The sequence below is a fragment of the Salvelinus alpinus genome, chromosome 12 (assembly GCF_045679555.1).
Source record: "Salvelinus alpinus chromosome 12, SLU_Salpinus.1, whole genome shotgun sequence".
In the NCBI taxonomy this organism is placed as follows: Eukaryota; Metazoa; Chordata; class Actinopteri; order Salmoniformes; family Salmonidae; genus Salvelinus; species Salvelinus alpinus.
This window is the reverse complement of record NC_092097.1, coordinates 10,857,433-10,881,442: the sequence shown is the minus strand read 5'-3', so window position 1 is coordinate 10,881,442 and position 24,010 is coordinate 10,857,433. Positions and strand designations below refer to the sequence as shown.

Here is a 24,010-nt window from a genome sequence, read left to right as displayed (position 1 = left end):
TGGCATAGGACATTTGCTCTCTCACCAGGCCACTGTTCAGAAGAGATAGCCAACTACACAGCTAACACAATCACGATAAACTGAAGCTGGAATGACAGCAAACTAGCTGTATTTCCTGTTTTTCTATTGACATTTCTTTGTATATATCCATAAAAATGATGCTGATTCATGATTTCGACTGGCTGAGAAAAGCTGCCAGCCTGTCTGTCTCGTCCCGACTATCGACACGTTAATTACCATAGGACAGCTGGAGATCGAATTTCAATAATGTTGCAAATGTCGGAGACCGACAGCAAGTTTACTACAAATCTCTGTTGTTGAAAACCAAATGCTAGTGTGAAGGAAATGGGAGATAATGTGTAGATGTAGACCTAGTATGTAAATTGCCTGGCTGAGTTGATGAGACAGTGGTTTGCGCAGTGAGATGGAACAACGAGACATTTCAACATCATAGATTTAACCGGTGGTAACTTGTCGAATAGACACCGGCTGGAATGTGGTTTTAACCAATCAGCATCCAGGATTAGACCCATCGGTTGTATAACATCATCCAATACTATCACAGTACAGTGTCCACAAATGGATTTCTCAGTGTGATGATCACTTGTGTATCAGTGTTTGTATTAATTATACAATTATCTGTCTCTCCTCGGTTCCTGATCGATTCAACAATCACAATGTACACATAGTGGCAGTGGGCCAAAAGTTTTGAGAGTGGCTGCTTTCAAGAGGTTTGTCTGGTACAAAATGCTTCTTAAGGACTACCCCTTCCCCCCTATAATTGTTGGGTGCTGCCAGCCAAAGGTTATTTCAAGTTTTCAGCAATACAAGTTTCCAGGAAGCAGACACATTACCTAACATTGTAGAAAGACGGTGCATCCTCATAGAACTCTCTCAGGGCAAATCTCCACAGATGTACAGTGCATTCGGGAACGTATTCAGACCCCTTGACTTTTTCCACATTTTGTTATGTTACAGCCTTATTCTAAAATGTATTAAATTGATGAGGGGGGAAAAACGATCTACACACAATACCCCATAATGACAAAGCAAAAAAAATGAAACATCACATTTACATAAGTATTCAGACCCTTTACTCAGTACTTTGTTGAAGCACGTTTGGCAGTGATTACAGCCTCACGCCTTCTTGGGTATGACGCTAAGTTTGGCACACCTGTATTTGGGGAGTTTCTCCCATTCTTCTCTGCAGATCCTCTCAAGCGCTGTCAGGTTGGATGGGGAGCGTTGCTGCACAGCTATTTTCAGGTCTCCCCAGAGATGTTCGATCGGGTTCAAGTCCGGACTCTGGCTGGGCCACTCTAGGACATTCAGAGACTTGTCCCAAAGCCACTCATGCGTTGTCTTGGCTGTGTACTTAAAGTCATTGTCCTGTTGGAAGGTGAACCTTCTCCCCAGTCTGAGGTCTTGAGCGCTCTGGAGCAGGTTTTCATCATGGATCTCTCTGTACTTTGCTCCGTTCATCTTTCCCCCGATCCTGACTAGTCTCCCAGTTGCTGCTGCTGAAAAACATCACCACAGCATGATGATGCCACCACCATGCTTCACCATAGGGATGGTGCCAGGTTTCCTCTAGACGTAACGATTGGCATTCAGGCCAAAGAGTTCAATCTTGGTTTCATCAGACCAGAGAATCTTGTTTCTCAGGGTCTGAGAGTCCTTTAGGTGACTTTTGGAAAACTCCAAGCGGGCTGTCGTGTGCCTTTTACTGAGGAGTGGCATCCATCTGGCCATAAAGGCCTGATTGGTGGAGAGCTTCAGAGATGGTTGTCCTTCTGGAAGGTTCTCCCATCTCCACAGAGGAAGCTCTGGAGCTCTGCAGAGTGACCATCTGGTTCTTGGTCACCTCCCTGACCAAGGCCCTTCTCCCCTGATTGCTCAGTTTGGCCGGGCAGCCAGCTCTAGGAAGAGTCTTGGTGATTCCAAACTTCTTCCTTATAAGAATGATGGAGGCCACTGTGTTCTTGGGGACCTTCGATGCTGCAGAAATTGTTTAGTACCCTTCCCCAGATCTGTGCCTTGACGCGATCCTGTCTCGGAGCTCTACGGACAATTCCTTCGACCTCATGGCCTGGTTTTTGCTCTGAAATGTACTGTCAACTGTAGGGAACTTATATAGACAGGTATGTGCCTTTCCAAATCATGTCCAGTCAATTGAAATTACCACAGGTGGACTCCAGTTGTAGAAACATTTGAAGGATGATCAATGGAAAGAGGATGCACCTGAATTCAATTTAAGGTATTTCTGTTTTTTATTTGTAATAAATAAAAACCTGTTTTTGCTTTGTCATAATGGGGTATTGTGTGTATTGATGAGAATTTTACTTTTTTAAATCCATTGAAGAATAAGGCTGTAACATAACAAAATGTGGAAAAGTCAAGGGGTTTGAATACTTTCCGAATGCACTGTATTTATCTTTTGAAAAACTGTTTTGAGTTTTTACATCCAAATTGGTGGGCTATAGGCTTTGGGGTCAAATAAAACTTTAATGGCCCTCCTTTCCATAATTATAGGTTGCCTTGAGGCAAAATGATTTGTGATAATTTGAAGTCTACAGCAATAGTTCCTAAGTGTTATATGTGTTCAGACACATTGCAGATAGCCAGGTCTGCTTAAAAGTAAATTCATGGCTGCAGCCTGCATATTTTAATTATCTAATTAATTAATTTATTCTAGAAAGTATAGACCCATTCTGAGAGGAATAGTTTGTAATAATTTATATAATACACAGCCCCTCCTCTCATTTACACTAGGTAACTAGGCTACAGGAAACTTTGCTTTCCTAGGCTTGACATTTCACACTAGCCATTTGATTCGCAAAGGTGATTCCGAGATACATTTGTCGTCCTCTTTTTGAGGAGCACACTCAAAGTCCTGTGACTTCACAATAAAAAAAAGTAGAGTAGTAAAGAACCTATCCAGAATCAGGAACCTTATGTTCTGACAATGTCAATTTGCCAAAATACTATATTACATTTTGTGTTCTCTTTTTCTGAAGGTATAACGTGCATTTTACCTGGGGGGCGCTTCTTCTATGCGTGATTGTGGCCAGTATTGTTCTTGGCAGGGAGCATGAAGCAGAAGCACTCCCCACACTGGCCCAGGTGCCCTTCCTCACTGTGTGGAATGCGCCTACAGCCCAGTGTAAGACCCGCTATGGGGAGTGGACCTGGACCTGTGAGTGTTCAGCATAGTGAAGAATTAGAACCGGAGCTTCATGGGGGACAACATCACCATCTTCTACAAGACTAAACTGGATACAACCAAGCAGAGGCAGTTAACGGTGGGGTGCCACAGAATGCCAACCTGCTGGAGCATTTCAGGTCTGCCGCTGAGATCCTCCAGACCTACATGCCCGGCAGAGACTTCCAAGGGCCCAGGAGAGGCCAAAGGGATGTGGCTATTTTATGGTTTCCCCTCCTGCGATAACGACTACAAAAACACAACAGATAACTACACAGGGGAGTGTCCCCAGATAGAGTTGAGGAGGAACGATGCTCTGTTCTGGCTGTGGAACGTCTCCTCTGCCCTCTACCCAGATTTCTACCTGGATGTTCTACCTTCTATGGTTCCATGACCACATGACCACATGACCAGGTACAGGCAACACCTGACAGAATGACATCACATAGACCCAGCAGGATACATAAAAAGAGACTGCCAATATCTTGATGATTTGCATAATTTGCTGACTACTTATGTGCACCCTCCCACCTCCATAGCACGGAGTCCCCTAACCCAGCTGACACAGAGAGCCACTGCTGTTAGGTAAGGATGGAGTGTGCTATGTAAGACATACTACAGTTGAAGTCGGAAGTTTACATACACCTTAGCCAAATGCGTTTAAACTCAGTTTTTAACAATTCCTGACATTTAATCCTAGTAAAAATTCCCTGTTTTAGGTCAGTTAGGATCACCACTTTATTTTAAGAATGTGAAATGTCAGAATAATAGTAGAGAGAATGATTTATTTCAGCTTTTATTTCTTTCATCACATTCCCAGTGGGTCAGAAGTTTACATATGCTCAATTAGTATTTGGTAGCATTGCCTTTAAATTGTTTAACTTGGGTCAAACGTTTCGGGTAGCCTTCCACAAGCTTCCCACAATAAGTTGGGTGAATTTTGGCCCATTACTCCTGACAGAGCTGCTGTAACTGAGTCAGGTTTGTAGGCCTCCTTGCTCGCACACGCTTTTTCAGTTCTGCCCACAAATGTTCTATGGGATTGAGGTCAGGGCTTTGTGATGGCCACTCCAATGCCTTGACTTTGTTGTCCTTAAGCCATTTTGCCACAACTTTGGAAGTATGCTTGGGGTCATTGTCCCCCTTTTTCCTCCTAACATAACGATGGTCATTATAGCCAAACAGTTCTATGTTTGTTTCATCAGACCAAAGGACATTTCTCCAGAAACTACGATCTTTGTTCCCATGTGCAGTTGCAAACCGTAGTCTGGCTTTTTTATTGCGGTTTTTGAGCAGTGGCTTCTTCCTTGCTGAGCGGCCCTTCAGGTTAAGTTGATATTGGACTCGTTTTACTGTGGATATAGATACTTCCGTACCTGTGTCCTCCGGGGGGGATAATAGTACTTACTATTATAACTTGGACAAATGGTCATGAGATATTATTATATGACATTATGAACAGTTTATTTGTATATCATTGTGAAAGCCAGACATAATTCACAGTTGACCTTGACATTTAACCCAATGAGTCCGCTGTGTTTGAGCTACAGACTTCTGGGTTGTACCATAGGAAGAATCTATTTCTTCTGCACCATTAGTCTGTGTGATTAACGGGGGCTGAGCTAGAGCAGTGTTTGTGAGACAAGGGCACATTCCCAAAGGGGCCCGGGCCGGGTCTTTTCACAAAAACGTCTGTGGACTCTGAATGGTTTGAAACTGTTAAAAGCTATTACGAACACGCACAGGTAACATGGTTTGCTCTATGACACTCACAAGCTACACAAGAGTCGATAGAAGGTAAGGGGTTCTTCTACATAGAAGATCATAGGAAATCCCAGGACATAGTGTCTATAAAACTGTAAAAAGCTCACAGCAAATTCCACACAGTTGACACTGACTAGTTGGGTATTCATTTCCCACTGTGCAAACAAGTTCTATCCTTACAGCATTCATATCCATTGATTTGTATCAGTTTTTTTTTTGCTGCTGCAGACTTTTGTCAGTAAAACTCATGAATGCAAATGTTTATGTCAAATTGTTTTGTGTTCTACTTGTAGCCCTGGTTGTCTTGAAAGTAAAATGGTAAAACACTTCATTGTGAGGCTAAATATAAGGGCTGTTTATTCAGATAAATGAAAGTCAGGTCAATGAAAATAAAAATGTTGCTGGAGTCTCGGGACTGATAGCATAAGCAACATGACTGTTTAGAAAATAGTTTCCAGCCATTTTACAAAAGTAGATATGTCATTTCGTTAAATTACAGCTTTTGACCTGGGATTATTCATACTGGTTTCAAACATTTCACAGAAAATCAGCGTATAAGCTTAAAATAATGCTTCATTTCGGGGCTTTAAGTTTTTAAGCCTATTAGAACTAAGGAGAGCCGCACCAACTGGAGAAGTGACTGCCAATTTCAGCTGTTAGCTAATGGCAAAGTGATTGTTGAGTGCCACAATTATACTCAGCAATTTACCAGAGCCCTGTGAGTGTCTACAGTACGTGACTCAAATGTGATGCAATGTACTCATGATTGAGACTCTATGGGTGAATGTATTGTCTACCAGATACTTTAACCTCATTGTTGATGTTTTTTATGTTAAATAAAAGATGTATGCATATTTTCAGTGAACTGCCATATCTGCTGAGGCGCAAGAAGTAGGGGTGCTGCAGCACTTCCTGATAAATCAAAAAATATATATATGCAGTACCAGTCAAAAGTTTGGACACAAGTAACAGACACATCTCAACATCAATCGTTCAGAGGAGACTGCGGGAATCAGGCCTTCATGATTGCCTTGCTGCAAAGAAACCACTACTAAGAGCCCTTACACAGCCGGAAGGTGTGTTGGGTCAGTGTCCTGTTGAAAAACAAATGATAGTCCCACTAAGCGCAAACCAGATGGGATGACTGTGTCACCTGCAAAGTTCCCCCACACCATCACACCTCCTCCTCCATGCTGCACGGTGGGAACCACACATGCAGAGATCATCCGTTCACCTACTCTGCGTCTCACAAAGACACAGCGGTTGGAACCAAAAATCTCCAATTTGGACTCATCAGACCAAAGGACAGATTTCCACCGGTCTAATGTCCATTGCCCATGTTTCTTGGCCCAAGCAAGTCTCTTCTTATTATTGTTGTCCTTTAGTAGTGGTTTCTTTGCAGCAATTCGATCGTTAAGGCCTGATTCACACAGTCTCCTCTGCAATTTCTGAGTCTGGTAACTCAAATGAACTTATCCTATGCAGCAGAGGTAACTCTGGGTCTTCCATTCCTGTGGCGGTCCTCATGAGAGCCAGTTTCATCACTGCACTTGAATAAACTTTCAAAGTTCTTGAAATGTTCCTTATTGACTGACCTTCATGTCTTAAAGTAATGATGGACTGTCATTTCTCTTTGCTTATTTGAGCTGTTCTTGCCATAATATGGACTTGGCCTTCTGTATACCCCCCCTACCTTGTAACAACAAAACTGATTGGCTCAAACGCATTAAGAAGGAAAGAAATTCCACAAATTAACTTTTAACAAGGCACACCTGTTAATTGAAATGCATTCCAGGTGACTACCTCATGAAGCTGGTTGAGAGAATGCCAAGAGTGTGTAAAGCTGTCATCAAGGCAAAGGGTGACTATTTGAAGAATCTCAAATATAAAATGTATTTTGATTTGTTTAACACTTTTTTGGTTACTACATGATTCCATGTGTTATTTCATAGTTTTTATATGTCTTCACTATTATTCTACAATGTAGAAAATAGTAAAAATAAAGAAAAACCCTTGAATGAGTAGGTGTTCTGAAACTTTTGACCGGCAGTGTATTTGAACAAATAAACCAAATTTGTTTTATTTTTTAATTTACAAACTAGGAAATGTATTACTCATGTATGAGCGAAAAAAAATTCTCCTCAGCACCCCAATCCTCCCCCTTCCCACACCCAGTCAACAGCACCCCCAAATTAAAACATCTCGCGGGAATGCATTTCTGTACAATATTTAAAAAAATGTAAACCACCATAGAATGTGGCCTGAAAACATTTCAGCACAGCTGCTTGTAACACCCCAATCTCTCATCACAGTGGAGCTATTTTGGATACCTTGTGCCTACACTCTCATTTAGAAAAACATTGTTATTTGTATTCTCATTTAACACAGCATGTGAGCTGTTAACAAAGGAGGAGTTTGGTTGAGTCCTGACAGGATTCTCTGGGTATTCTATTGCAGGTCTGTGACCACAAGGTGGTAGTATGGAATAATCCAATTAAAACAAGAGTTTACAAGGCTTTACATGTACTGCAGCTAGTACTGGCCACTATAGCACAGAGTGGGTTAAGTGGCTCTTTACTAAAGATAATTGGCCCACAACAATGTATGGGTAATTCCATGCCTCAGTTTTAAAGTGCTACGTGTTTGTGCTTATCCACTGTATTGAACTAACCGCCACCGACAGCCACAGTCTGAGTCTCATTTTAGGAACACGTGACGACCCTGATGACCTTGGTTGATTTTCACGCAGCATGTAAGACTGTCTCATCGGATAGCTGCTGCTCCGAAGCGGTGTGGTTGGCTGTAATTCGGCTTGCTCCCTGGAGGATGGGCGGAGTGGAGAAACAGACTCCCATCAGGCCCACTGTGTCCCACTTCCCTCTTTATCACAGCCGACTGGATTGGGGGAAATGAGGTACAGATATGAGGTATTTTATCAAAGTAGGAGAGAGATAAACAAAGGCTGCCGATTCCACACAATCTCTTTCCCATATATGGATACTGTGCTCAACTAGGAACCTTTAGAATCGCCAGGACTGTGGTTTTAGACACCACTGACTTTAAACACACATTATATTGTGTAATTACACAAAAATAGGTAAACAGACGAGAACTACTTCATGTTATAACAGTCATAATGACAATGCCAATGCAACTTGCGGCTGTTATATTTTCTGATCATGTCTTCCTCCAAGACTGAATAGAGCAGCCCATAGGGAGATAAGCTATAATGACTGGCCACTGTGAACATTTATCTGGTTCCTGCTGCAAACAGCTCCCCAAACAAGTGGCCCTCTCTCTTCCACTGACTAACCCGTCTGCCAGTTCCAGTGAGCCGGGCCCTGGCTCTCCATCTCTCTATCCTCTCATCTCCACGTTTGCTCATTTTGATGTCTCGCTCTGTCACCTCTCTGTGGTCACATCTCCCCTTTCCTCCTCTCCCCTCCACTGCCGCTTGGTCTAGAGATTGTCTCGGGGGCTCTTGGTATAATAAGCGGTTTGTCACACTCTCTGTCCGTGTCCCTCAAAAGAATCAAGACTCTGATCAGGCTCCATAGATATCTGATGTTCCTCTATATCGCTGCAAAGATTTGTTGTCCCATATATAAGTGAGCAAGTCTATGTTTTTGTCCATTGATCGTTGATTTTCATCATGGGCGGGCAGGGGAAATCAGAAGCTGTCTGATGTGGTTGCACTGTATACCAACTGTGACCACACTGGCTCCAATGATCTGTGCGAATGTCATTCAAAATGATACTGTATTTGCACAGTAGGCTTATGCACTATTTGTGATTGTTTTACAAAATCAAAACCTGTTCCTATGTACACTGATATAGTACACGTTTCCTTAACACAGGCTGAGGTAGTTGTGGAGACTGTCACACAACATGTTCTCTGACAGACACTCCAATCTCATATATCCATGAAATGTAAGTAAATGACATCAGAACAGAGACCTAGAGAGCGAGAGAGACAGTGAAAGGGGGGGGGGGGGGGGGGCGTTGTGGGACAGGTCACAATGTCCTATTTCTTTGAGATGGGGCTCCCTTCACTAAAGCTGTTACTCTAACAGCTGACTCCCTCTGAATGGCAGACAAATCCTATCCGGCTGTTATGCATGTCGTATCAACCCAACGGCTAAATGCAGACTGTTTGAAGATATTCATTTTCTTTATTCATGAAGATAAATGAATGCCCTCTTTGGGGTTTGATGTGAGAGGCGTCTGTGTATCTCTTTGCGTGCAGGTGTGTGCATATGGGTTTGTGTGTGTGCCTGTCTGTGTATGTAGTTGTGTATATATATATATGTGTGTGTGTGTGTGTGTGTGTGTGTGTGTGTGTGTGTGTGTGTGTGTGTGTGTGTGTGTGTGTGTGTGTGTGTGTGAGTGTGTGTGTGTGTGTGTGTGTGTGTGTGTGTGTGTGTTGAGGATTTGCTGTCTCTGCAGTATGTGTCCTGATGAGAGGTGTCCTGACAGACTGTCACATGTGACTTATCCTCCGATGAGCAGCTCTGTTCAACCCCTCCACCCTGCCAGACCCCATTAGAGCACAGTGAAAACCACACACACACACACACACACACGTCAAAAGCAGAATTCCAAGATCCCACAGCAACCACAGAGACAGGCAAAGTACAAACAAAGGCTCTTTATTACAAGTTCAGATTTTACAATAGTGACAATATCTTCAAAAATGATTTGTTTGATTGGTTCTGTTTAAAACTACTAAGTACCCAGTTAGAAATGTTTAAGGAGACTAGGAGTTAGGACCATACACTATGACACAGGGCAAAACTAACACAGCAGCTGCTTCACTCACAGAGAGTTGGTTGATGCTTGTTCGTTTTGCTCTACCCCAGCAGGGTTCGTTCATTCATTTGGCTCTACCCGAGGAGTGTTAATTTGGCTCTTCTTCCCGAGCTGGGATTTGTTTATCAACCTCTGGCTGGTACGGTAGTCCATGACTAGTTTGGTAGTCCATGGTAGGCTGCTGAGATCTCTTCTCCCCCACTCCAAGCCGTGCCGGCTGTGTTGTATCGGAGATAGCCTCTCGCAGCTGCATTGGGCGTGTCCCCCATGTCTGTAGCCATGGGGGACAACAAACATACAATTACAGTATGTACTGATCTACAATGGGAGTCACAAGCACACGTTTGAAATGAGCACTTTCCTTTTAGAGTTCTATAGAGAGCGTTGTAATGGAGTCTTTTTCCCACAGGCGATCAGCGGAGAGAGACAGGGGTCGAGGAGCAGCGAGGAGTCAGATGTCTGTCTCTGCAGAGGTTCCCGGTCGAACGGCGCCCTGGAAGGTAAGTGTCCATTTCCTTTTGTGTCTAGTTCTGGAGCGTGTTTAGCAATTAGTTCGGGGAGGGAGGAGGTAATAGGGATTGGCAACAGCTCATGGTCCAAAGTCCATGGCAATCTGTAGAATCACAGCACACCGTCCAAAATGAGCAAATAGTTCATGCAATTCAATTGAATTTCACACGTGAGAATGTAAGGAGTTAAGTGAAGGCAATCACATAACACAGCACACATGAGTGAAAGGCACTTGTAAATTAGGGGTTGATGGTCAAATAATACATGCTGATAAGTAATATAATAAACCTGCTGATAATATAAATATAAGGCAGAATGACAGTCTACTTTAGCAAGAGTCAGTTTGTGACCCCCCCCCCCCCTTGAAATATGGTCCCGACCACGATTTTAAGTGTCTCTGGCAGCTGCGGACAGGAGGGCGACTCTGGCAGCTCCGGACAGGAGGGCGACTCTGGCAGCTCCGGACAGGAGGGCGACTCTGGCAGCTCCGGACAGGAGGGCGACTCTGGCAGCTCCGGACAGGAGGGCGACTCTGGCAGCTCCGGACAGGAGGGCGACTCTGGCAGCTCCGGACAGGAGGGCGTCGCTGGAAGCTCCTGACTGGAGGGCGACGCTGGAGGCTCCGGACTGGAGGGCGTCGCAGGAGGCTCCGGGCTGGAGGCCGTCGCTGGAGGCTCCGGACTGGAGGGCGAACTGGGCTGTGGGGGAGCACTGGAGCTCTGGTGCTTAGCACTTGCACCGCTCCTCTTGGCTGCATGACCACCTTAGCCCGGCACGTGCGGGGAGCTGGAACAGGCCGCACTGGGTTCTCCTGGCGAACTGGGGAAACCGTGCCTAGAGCCGGCGCAGGACTCACCTGGCTGTGGCAGCGCACTGGAGGTCTGGAGCGCCAAGCTGGCACAAGACGTGCAGGGCTGGGGAGGCGCACAGGAGGCCTGGTGCGTGGGGCTGGCACAGTCTTCACCAGACGGCTAGCACGCACCTCAGGACGAGTATGGAGAGCTGACTCAGGTGACATCAACTCGAGGACACGCTCCGTAGGGCGAATGTCGTGCCTCATGCACCAACACAGCAGCTCTCTCATAGCTCACTCCTCCAACCTCCCCATCAACTCCTTCACTGTCTCTGCTTCGCTCCCCTCGCTCACCTCCAATTTCACCCCGACTGGCTCTGGTTCCATCCTCGGCTCCGGCGACCGTCCCGTGTGCCCCCCCCCCAAAAAAAGATTATTGGGGAAGCCTCTCCTGGCCACGCTGCTTGGTCCTTTGGTGGTGGGTAGTTCTGTAACGGCCATCGTTGCATGAAGAAGTGGACCAAAGCGCAGCGTGGTAAGTGTTCATGATTTATTCATAAAACTGAACAACAAAAACGACAACGAGAACGTACGAAACCGAAACAGTTCTGTCTGGTGCAGACACAAAACAGAAAACAACTACCCACAAAACACAGGTGGGAAAAGGCTACCTTAGTATGGGTCTCAATCAGAGACAACGATAGACAGCTGCCTCTGATTGAGAACCACACCAGGCCAAACACACAGAAATAGAAAACATAGAACACAAAACATAGAATGCCCACCCCAACTCACGCCCTGACCAAACCAAAATAGAGACATAAAAAGGATCTCTAAGGTCAGGGCGTGACAGTACAAATAAAGTCTACCTGCTGCTGTGCTGTAATGTAAGCCTTTGTGTTTACAACATTACCTCCACCTGAGCCCGCAAACCACCATTTTTGCTCGTCTCCAAACTTGGGGACCCAAGTGACTACCATGAACCAAGGCATGACTACCTGTGTAGTATAAATATGGCTAACTACAGCCTGGGGGTGTCACTGACTTTTGATTGTTCCAAATGTCCAAGCAGTGTGTTTGCAGGTGGGATCCTGCCGACTACGCCAAAATGTCAAAAGCAGAATTTTAAGATCCCACGGCAAACAACCACAGAGACAGAGAAAGTACAATCAAAGGTTCTTTATAACAAGTTCAGATTGTACAATAGTGACAATATCTTAAAAAGCATTTGTTTGATTAGTTCTGTCTAACCTTTTACTGCAGTGGGCTAAATCAGCGTCACACAGAGTTTCTTGGTAGTCTTAAACAAATCTACTTTGAAACAAAATTACACTCCTCACACACGGTTATGGGCTTTAATAAAAAGACGACAACTGTACCATGTCAGATATAGAGTTGACTTTTTAAAAATGTATTTTGCATCCCAATATTACACTTTATATACATTACAGAAGACTGAAATATAGCAAAACCTTTTGACATAGAAACACTGGATTTTCTGTGTAAAAAATGAAAAAGTTGATTATGAAATTATAAAGAATAACATTCCACCCATGAGGCCACCAGAGGGTGCTTTGGTCATTCGCCTGCAGGAAAGGGTTTTTAAACTACTAAGTGCCCAGTTAGAACTGTTTAAGGAGACTATGAGTTAGGACCATAAGCTATACTATGAGCACAGGAAAAGACTAACACAACAGTTAGTTCACTCACAGAGCGTTGGTTGATGTTCGTTCATTCGTTCAGGTCTACCCAAGCAGGGTTCATATGGCTCTACTTCCTGAGCAGGGATTCGTTAGTCACTGGCTGGTATGGTACTCGATGGCTAATTTGGCAGTCAATGGATGGGCTCTACTGTCCCCACTCGGCTCAACCCAAGTTGTTATTTTTTTTATAAATAACAACTGGTTTGCTGCTTTGCAGTGAAGAAAATCTCAAGCTTTTGCTCACCTGATATAGAATATCTCATGGTAAGCTGCAGACCCTTTTATCTACCAACAGAGTTCTCATCCGTAATTATTACTGATGTCTACATCCTTCCACAAGCCATCACCACTTTGGCACTCAATGAACTGTATAGCGCCATAAACAAGCAAGAAACTGCACACCCAGAATCAGCGTTTCTGGTGGGTGAAGACTTTAACGAGGGGAGAATTAAAACAGTCCTACCTCACTTCTACAAACACGTCTCCTGCACCACTAGGGGCACTAAAACTCTCAATCACTTTTATTCTACACACAAAAACACATACAAGGCCCTCCCTCATCCTCCCTTTGGCAAACCTGACCATGACTCCATTCTCCTGCTTCCTGTTTAGAAACAAAAGCTCAAACAGGAAGTACCAGTGACGCGCTCAATATGCAAGTGGTCGGACGAAGCAGACGCAAGTCTACAGGACTGTTTTCTTAGTACAGACTGGGATATGTTCCAGGATTCATCTGATAGCACTGAGGAGTTTACCACTACAGTCACAGGCTTCATCAATAAGTGCATAAATGTCATCCCCCCAGTGACTAAGAACATATCTAAACCAAAAACCATGAATATCCGCGCCGGGCTAATGCTACCGCTTATGAGGAAAGTGACACAGACATGGACGGATACAAAAAAGCCCGCTACAACCTCCGACGACACATCAAACATGCGAAAGGACAATTTAGGAGGAAGGTGGAATCCTATTCAAATCAAATAAAAATGTATGTGTCACCTTACTGTGAAATGCTTACTTACAAGCCCTTAATTAACCAACAATGCAGTTAAGAAAAGAGTTAATAAAATATTTACTAAATAAACAAAATAAAAAAGTAACACAATAAATATCAATAACGAGGCTATATACAGAGGGTACTGTGGGTGGGGGGGGGGGGTCAATTAAAATTGTCCGGGTGGCCATTTGATTCATTGTTCAGCAGTCTTATGGCTTGGGGGTAGAAGCTGTTAAGGAGCCTTTTGGACCTAGACTTGGCACTCCTGTACCGCTTGCCGTGCGGTAGAAGAGAAAGCAGTCTATGATGTGGGTGGCTGGAGTCTTTGACAATATTTTGGGCCTTCCTCTGACACCGCCTAGTATAGAGATCCTGGATGCTTGGCCCCAGTGATGTACTGGGCCGTATTACACCTGCCCTGACGCTCATCGTATGTGGCTGGGAATTGTCTTCACAGACATTTTCAATCTCTCCTTGTCCCAGTCTGTAATCCCAAAATGTTTCAAGTTGACCACCATTGTCCCTGTTCCCAAGAGCTCCAAGGTAACTTGCCTAAAGTACTATCGCCCTGTAGCACACACATCTGTAATTATGAAGTGCTTTGAAAGGCTGGTCATGACTCACATCAACACCATCATCCCAGACACCCTGGACCCACTTCAATTCACTTACCGCCCCAACAGATCCACAGATAACGCAATCTCAAATACACTTCATACTGCCCTCTCCCACCTGGACAAGAGGAGAAATAACTATGTGAGAATGCTGGTCATAGACTACAAGCTCATCACCAAGCCAGCCCCAGGTGGTGAGGGTAGTCAACAAGGCTCCTCAGGGGTGTGTGCTTAGTCCCCTCCTGTACTCCCTGTTCACCCACAACTACGTGGCCATGCACGATTCCAACACCATCATCAAGTTTTGTTGACGACATGATGTAGTAGGCTTGTCACAGACAGCGATGAGTCAGCCTACAGAGAGGAGGTCAGAGACTTAGCAGTGGTGCCAGGACAGCAACCTCTCCCTCAATGTCAGTGAGACCAAGTAGCTGATCGTGGACTATAGGAGAAAGAGGGGAGAGCACGCCCCCATCCACATCGACAGTGCTGATGGCGTAGGTCAAGAACTTCAAGGACCTTGGTGTCCACATCACTAAGGACTTAACATAGCCCCCCCCCCCCCCGCAGAGTCGTGATGAGGGCACGGCAGTGCCTCTTCCCCCTCAGGAGGCTGGAAAGATTTGGCATTGGCCCTCGGATCCTCAAAAAGTTCTACAGCTGCACCATCAAGAGGATCTTGACTGGCTTCATCACCGCTTGGTGATGCACCACACTTGACTGCAAAGCGCTACAGAGGGTGGTGCGGACAGCCCAGTACATCACTGGGGCCGAGCTCCCTGCCATCCAGGCCTGAAAAATTGCCAATGACCCCAGCCACCCAAGCCATAAACTGTTCACTCTGCTACCTTCCAGCAAATGGTACCGAAGTATCGGCTCTCGGACCAACAGGCTCCGAGAGCTACCCCAAGCCATAAGACTGCTAAATAGTAAATGCATGGTACCCGATTATCTGCACTGACTCTCTTGCACTGACCCTACGCACACTCACTAGACTAAATATGCACACCATATACACACTCAAACACACTATATTGACACGCCCACGCCAAACATACACACAACATATGCACACACACACAAAACAAACACGTTACACACACGTTTCCACTCATCATTTGCTGCTGCTATTCTGTTCTTTATTTTACTCTTATCATTATTTATCTGGATGCCTAGTCACTTTAACCCTGCCTTCATGTACATATCTATCTCAAATGACCTCGTACCGCTGCACATTGATCTGGTACTGGTACTGCCTGTATATACTGTAGCTCCATTCTTGTGTATTTTATTTTATTTCTCGTGTTGCCATTATATTTTTAAACTCTGCATAGTTGGGAAGGGCTTGCAAGCATGTCAAGGTTAAGTCTACACCAGTTGCATTCCGCACAAGTAACATTTGATTTGGCTTCATTTGACTCCATGCCGGGAGTCCAAGTTGTAGCGTAGATAGCTGTTCACAGCTGCGTCGGCCGTGTCCTCTGTAGACGTGGAGGACAACAAACATACAATTAAAGCATGTACTGCTCTACAACTTGGAATCACACTCACACATTAGAAATAAGCACGCTCCTTTAGTAGTGCTATAGAGAGCAATGTAACAGAGTAGTTTTCCCACAGGCAATCAGCAGAGAGGGACAGCGGTCGTGGAGCAGCGAGGAGTCAGATGTCCGTCCGTGGAGAGGTTCACGGTCGAACGGCGCCTTGAAGGTAAGTGTCCATTTCCTTTTGTGTCTAGTTCTGGGGCGTCTTTATCAATTAGTTCGGGGAGGGAGGAGGTGATAGGGATTGGAACCAGCTATTTCATAGTCAATAGTCCATGTCAATCTGTAGAAACACACACACACAAGTGGCTTCAACTAAAGTCACACAATTACGGTGTCTGGCTGGTACTCCTTCAGGTGGAAAATTACAACAGCCAATCAATTGCTAATAGAAAGCCTTTCCTCTTAGCAGTGGCCAATCAAGTGATCACAATGTGCCATCTCTTCTTAGCAACCACCAATCAATCGCTCACACAAGGTCTCATTATAATGTTGCTCTCCATAAAATGTAATTACACGGTTTCCATGGACACAAACAGATGACACTAGGTGAGTAATGGATGGCGTGAATAAATACATATATAAGTAAATAAATGATTTTAAAAAATAACTCCAGTTTAAGCCTTCATTTAACCCTTTGGCCGTTCAGCCAAAGAGTCATTTATTTTGTAATTAATTTAAATGTAATTTATTTTTGTAAGCAGATCATTTTCCTGCTGCATTTTGATCTAAGCTCATTTGAATAAACATTTTTCTCCATATTAGTCTGGGTAATGTAGTGGATCTCAGAAGAGAAATGCTTTTGTAAAGAGAGGAGGCTCTCGGTGGTGGCACAATATAAACGACTGACATGCTGGTCATCTCACCATAAGGAAATGCTGATTGGATTTTAGATGGGAGCCAGTGAAGAATAATAATAATGGCTTGTGATTTACTACAAAGTTGGAAGAGTATAGAGTGGTGGATATCTTACCATCACTATCCAGTCACATAGGCCTGAAAATGCCACGTATGTAAACAATTGTCAGATGACTGACATTGCCAAGTGTTTTGTGTTTCTTTTTCAAAACAGTCTCTGAACGTTATTATCAACCTGACAAATTTTGGGAGCATTTAGATGGCAATATCTACCCCACTGGGCACACACTGGTTGAATAAGGTTAAACTTAAATAAAATGACTTAACCTGACTAACAGGTTGTTACATCAATCTAATTTCAACATAATCACAAACTATGTATACTTTGAAACTGTGTTAAATTCCACATAGAAACTATAAAAAATATGTTTCTGGGAGAAAAAGGTGTAGATTCACACCTAGAGCGCTGCAGATGTTTATTTCGCCTTCACAGAAGGCATGAATCGTGGTCGCAGGAGAAGGTCAAACACAGGTAGGCAGTCAAAAACAAACAATACCTCACAACCATACAAAAATTAAAAGGCAGACACTGAAATCCCTTTGAGCATGGTGAAGTTATTAATTACACTTTGGATGGTGTATCAATACACCCAGTCACTACAAAGATACAGGCGTCCTTCCTAACTCAGTTGCCGGAGAGGAAGGAAACCGCTCAGGGATTTCACCATGAGGCCAATGGTGACTCTAAAACAGTTACAGAGTTTAATGGCTGTGATAGGAGAAAACTGAGGATGGATCAACAACATTGTAGTTACTCTACAATACTAACCTAATTGACAGAGTGAAAAGAAGGAAGCCTGTACAGAATAAAAAATATTCCAAAACATGCATCCTGTTTGAAACAAGTCACTAAATTAAGCACTAAAGTAACAATGCAAAAAATGTGGCAAAGCAATTAACTTTTTGTCTTGAATGCAAAGTGTTATGTTTGGGGCAAATCTAATACAACACATTACTGAGTACCACTCCCCATATTTTCAAGCATAGTAGTGGCTGCATCATGTTATGGGTATTCTTGTAATTGTTAAGGACTGGGACGTTTTTCAGGATAAAAAAGAAACGGAATGGAGCTAAGCACAGAGAGGAAAACCTTGTTCAGACTGCTTTCCACCAGACAGATGAATTCGTCTTTCAGCAGTTTTGGCTTACATCAGCTTGAAAATCTATGGCAAGACTTGAAAATGGTTGTCTAGCAATTTTTACCAACCAATTTGACAGAGCTTGAAGAATGTTGAAAAGAATAATGGGAAAATATTGTACAATCCAGGTGTGCAAAGTTCTTAGAGGCTTACCCAGAAGGACTCACAGCTGTAATCGCTGCCAAATGTGCTTCCAACATGTAAACAGCTCTGTAGCATCCCTCCTGCTTCCTATAATACGTATGCTCTGTCTTTTAAAGAACTCATTCATCTCAACCCACAAGCGGATCCAGCTCCAACCAGGGACAGAGAGGAAGAGAGAAGATGAGAGAGATTAGGAAAAAAAATATTTGCATCATTCTATACCTATCCTCTTCTATACACAATTTTTTGTCTGTCTTATCATATTTCTGATTTCCTTCTTGGAGATTCAGCTGGCCTTGTGCTTTTAATTAACTTGAAGACCCTCCAAACATGACTCTGAGAGAAAAATAAATTTTTAGAAAACAAATAAGCTTTTTTTGTAGTAGCAGAGAGCACAGCTGTTTAGGTTTTCATGGACTATTCCCCACATGTCTTGTATAGTAATTATGACTTTTATGGAGTACAGTAACCATTGACACACACATTTTACATTGTACAAAATGTACTATTTAATTTAATTCAACACACACACTTGCACACACACAATACACACATGAACACACATCCTTATATACATTTAGTATTAGTCCAGGAATCCCAGGAATGCTTATTGTTCAGTCTCAACAGAAATGTCACGGTTACATTGTAACCTTTACTAGAGCACGTTATCTGCTCTGATAGCGAGGCCAGGCTGGGACGGGATCATGGCGACACAATTGGATTTGAAACGTGCCCGTCGATGTCATGCCCATGGGCTATCTCCCCTTCACAGATCAGCAACACCAGCGCTACGGCAAGCCGTCCACACCACACGCCACTCTGTAAAGTTACAAGGATCTGATCGGACCCAGTGCATCTGCATCTCTCGCACAGCATCAGCACTCAATTCATCTACTGTTGCTGCCTTGAGAATACAAGATCCAATTCATGTACGTCTGTGTGTGTGAGAGAGAAGGAGGGGGAGACATTAGCCTACAAGGATGCAATTAGTGTTACTAGAAATCTTAGCTAACACATCCTGGTCTTAGCAGTAGATGTAGCCTCAGGCAGGTTGAATGCTAGAGGCTTCTCAAAAGCCTACTTCTTTCCCAGTGATAGATTGTTAAAAGAGTCATCTTGAAGGTTGAGGGACCAGGTTGTCGGCGGAAAGGTACACATTGTTCTGGGACGTTGCCACAGTCTTAGCAATGGCCTGAGTATGGATGTTTCACTGTCGTCCTCGTGATAGCTGACCTGTGTGAGTGAGAGCGGGGTTGGGAGAGGATGGGGAGGATGGAGAAGGCAGCAGGGTAATTTCTGGAAGTGCTGACATGTCTCCCTGTCACTACAGGGACATGAAACTCAGGGGAATGTCAGCCTTTTCCAGATAGAAGAACTGTTAGTTCAGCTGTACAGTAAATATAATGTAAGTTCCTCCTGGGTGAGCAGCCATTTTCTATTTTCCCATGAACGAGTTAGGGGGTCATAAAACATTCATGTTTTAGATTTAAACGTTATCGTTTCTAAAACGTTATCGTGAACGTGTGTCTCCCCATTGAAGCCAATATGTCTACAGAAGGAAAGTGAGTGTCAGAATAAAACCAAAAAACATCTCTCAAAAGCCCTGCCAGAAAGTTGTGATTGATGGATGAAAATATTGCTCTGTTGTAACTGTTCAGTTGAAGCTTCAAGCTCCAATTTAATGACGGAGAATTGGTGCTACAGTATTTATTTGTAATTCTTCAACATAAAAAAATATCGAGCGCTGTCAATTTATCAGTGATGACTGAGATTATCATTCTATTTAATTTACATGATGCTTATGACTTTGAAAGGTTTTTTCTCTCTCCATATTCTTACTTGAGGTTCACCATCCCAGCAGGTACACATCTCAGTCCACTCCTATTTGCACACCAGAGGGCAGTAGTAGTTAATGTAACCCAACAGGTAGAACTGGGTGCTGATGTTTCCTGCAGGTGGATAGTCTCTCTCAGTAGTGCTGCGTGGGCGAGGTCCATACTTACATTTATTCCAGCCATTTTAGTTGCCAGTCATGGCTGTGTGATTTATTAGCCGCCTCGTCTTTCAAATACCCACAATACATCAACATGTTATCGCATGGATCAAGATTGTTATACATTTTATTTAGTTCATATATTTAGAGCTCAGATATAGTTTTTGAGTCTATTTTGTATTGTGGATTGTGCAGAAAATACCGTGAAATGTTGGCTTTGTCATCATGTCAAAAGTGTCAAAATGGATGTCAGTCCAAATGGACAGCCTCCAGAAAGGCTTCTTATATGACCGATCAAAGCACTTCCGAAAACGTCTTTGTACTTCTAAGAAGATGTACAATAAAGTATTCTTCCTCTTCTTCCAAGTCAAATCAAATGTTATTGGTCGCGTACACATATTTAGCAGATGTTATTGCGGGTGTAATGAAATGCTTGTGTTCCTAGCTCCAACAGTGCATTCATATCTAACAATACACACAAATCTAAAAGGTAAAAGAGTGGAATTAAGAAACAAAGAAATATTAGGATAAGCAATGTCGGAGCATTAGTATTGATGCTCATCCTGTTAGGGCCAGCCCTAGCTTTTTGGGGGCCCTAAGCGAGATTTGGACAGATGGCTAGCAAATTGTCATTAGCTAGCAAAGTTCGCCAGAAATACAGTAGCTAGCAATGCTAACGTTAGCTAGCTAAAATACGGTGGCCTCCCCTCAATCTTAGCTAGCTAGCTAACATTATACTGCATCTAAAGTCAATCTGGCAACATCAAAATGATGACAAAAGCTTTCCGTACTAATTATTTGCCTCCTTTTGAATGTCATAGTATTTCCAAGCCACTGTAATGCACTTTTGATGAAATCTTCATCAGCGCTCATTGACGATGCATTGAGCAGAATGCTCAATTGGGCATCAGTCCAAAACGAACGTATAAAAAACAATATTGTGAAGAAACATGCAACCCATGAATTCTACTATTCTAACTCTCAACAGTAAGTTGAGACTCCAATTTAAAAAACAATTGTTGATGGCCCCATAGCAAAAACGGATGTTAATACCCAAAATCAAAGATCAGCCATATGTTACTCGTACTATATGTTGTGAAGTATATACCAGATGAATTGGTAGAAAGAGGTTTTAGCCTGGAACGGTTATCCTCATAATTTCAATAGAGATCTAGTTTTCAATGTACTTTTAAAATCAAACATTTTTAACATCTATGGGATCGGTGTCCCTAACCCTAGCGATTACAACAACAAAAATAACAAGCCATTGTTTAAGGATAGTGCACAACAACAAAACACTTTTATCACGGCAACTGGTTTGATACATTCACCTCTGAAGGTAAATAATGTACCTACATTCAGTAATCTTGCTCTGATTTGTCATCTTCAGGGTCCCAGAGATAAAATGTTTTGTTTGAAAAAAGATATATATATTTAAATGTAGGAACTGCATTCTACAGTTTGACCCCACTGGTGTCTCTTATGTGGAGCATAAACATCTCTATAACGGTCGGATTTTGTTACCAGTGCTGCAGTGGTTCTGCTAGAGACTGTTATGTTGGGGGCTCCTGTGTTTGACTATGTAACATTCTGTCTCCTTGCTGTTGTTCTAAAGGGCTGCTGCTAAATGCTCCCTCACAGGCTGCTCTACCCAGCCACCATACAGATCCTTGATTTCTGCACCTGTTTCCTAGACAACCGACAACCATTTTAAATGGGCAGTTCTGCTTATTGACCGCATACCCTTGACCAGAACCACACTCACACTTGAAGCTGTGATTAGGCCCTTTTTTATGGCACTTCAGATCCTTGTGGAAGGTGCAGCGTAGCATGGCATTCCATGTAAAAAATACCCTGCATACTTCGCCAAAGAGGTAGGGTTATCCCTGTGTTATCGTCAAGTTGGCATCAACCAACTTGTCTGAGTGCGCTCCATGATTGATGGTAGATGCCTATTGTGGCTCTATTGCTTTTTACATTCACCAGGAATCATGTTTGTTTAAGTGCGTGACAGTATACCAATACATGGTATTACTTGTTGAAATCTACACCCTCTCTGAGATGACAGGTATATCACATTGCCATTGGGGGATATTCAAACCCTCTTCTATCTCCCTATGGAGCTCTCTCTCTCGCTTTGCCTTCTCTCCTAATATCAACACAGAGCCTGATGTGTTAATCTGGCATCCCATCTTTTCTTTCCCGCTCATAACAACACTGGGCTGGTTCTAAAAGGTGAACCCAGTCGAGCAAGACTAATGGGATTTCTCCCATCAGTGTCACAACTTTACTCCGTCAGGAAGAACCACCTCCATGTTGGGTTTTACAACTAGAAAGGAGCAGGATAGAGAGGAAGAGACAGAGAAATGTAAATGGCATGTGTCAGAAGAAGATAGTGTCTTGTTTTTGAAGGCGCTGCTCTGCAGCTGTGTTTGAGTGCTGTCTGTCTGGCTCTTAGGCTGGCTGCTTGTCATTAATAGCCTATTGGTTGTCAACCCAGAAATAGCCTCAGTAGGTTTCAGATCGCTCCTTTATCTTATTTCATGTTTAGAATTCAATGTAATGAACTTTCATGAGCCGGTTCGGTTTTAGACAGTGTGACATGAGGTTTCTCAGAGGTAATCTCTGAGTTGGACTATTCTGATGCCGACTGCACAAAACCCCCACACACTCACGCACACATGCGCACGCACGCACGCACGCACGCACGCACGCACGCACGCACGCACGCACGCACACGCACACACACACACACACACACACACACACACACACACACACACACACACACACACACACACACACACACACACACACACACACACACACACACACAATCTGAGCTTGGAACCCAAACCAACTCTCTCAAGTCAAGGTCACTCAAATAGAATAGCTGAGCCTAAATCTTCTCCTTCGCCCTCTTTCTCTCCATCTCTTTGTTTTTTCTGCCTCTGTCTCTTTCACTCTTCTCCTTCTCTCCTTTCCCTGATCGGGCGGCAGACAGCGTGTAAGTGCTTTAACCCAGAGAAGTCTCTGGGATCCCTTGTGATTGGTTGTGCTCTGCAGCACGGTTCACAATCGATTAAGGCACAGTGCGCTCCTGCTAACAGCTTTTCTCTGCTGCTCTTGTGGCTTTGATACAGTCACAACTTCACCCCTTACCCTTCAACCCACTCTTTCTCCTCTCTCTTTCAATTAGAACACTGTTCAATATACAGTATTTAGCAAATATGGGGCAGGCTATTTAATGAACTAGGCTATAACGGACTAACATTCGAGTTGGAGTTGATGACAATGCAATACACAAAAGACTGTAAATACACAACTTGAAGCAACCACCTATTTAACCATGGAGCAGGTTCTGATTGGCCAATGGGGGGCCAACAGTCGACACACCCCCAACTTGTTTATTCTTCAAAACCCAGCCCTTTCGCGCCACTGCCAGCTACTGCTCTCACAATTTCTGTTGTGAAAATAGGAAAAAAACCTATAACTCTACCGCCAGCTCTAATATTTACAATTGCGTTAGGTTTGTTAAAATAGAGCCCAGAGAGAGAGAGAGAGACAGGAAGAGAGATGCAGAGAGAGAGAGCTACAGAGGTAGAGCGAAAGAGATACAGAGGTAGAGAGAGAGAGAGAGAGAGAGACAGGAAGAGAGATGCAGAGAGAGAGCTACAGAGGTAGAGCGAAAGAGATACAGAGGTAGAGAGAGAGAGAGAGAGAGATGCAAACAGAGGGGGAGAAAGAGAGAAAGATGTTTTTCCTCAAGTCGTGACAGAAATTACAACAAGCAGCACAGGTGCCATTGTGTCTGGTATCAGATTATTTTATGTTGATGTGTTTGTGCTTGTGTGTGTGGTTAAGTGTGTTTCTATTT

General features: G+C 43.6%; 1 long non-coding RNA gene across 1 annotated transcript; it reads left to right on the top strand.

The window, feature by feature from the left end:
• The first annotated feature begins 10,078 nt into the window (after positions 1 to 10,078).
• On the top strand, positions 10,079 to 18,507 carry LOC139535218 (uncharacterized). Its single transcript, XR_011667081.1, has 3 exons — positions 10,079 to 10,275; positions 16,016 to 16,105; positions 18,257 to 18,507. It is a non-coding gene; the product is annotated as an uncharacterized lncRNA (long non-coding RNA).
• The last annotated feature ends 5,503 nt before the right edge of the window (positions 18,508 to 24,010 follow it).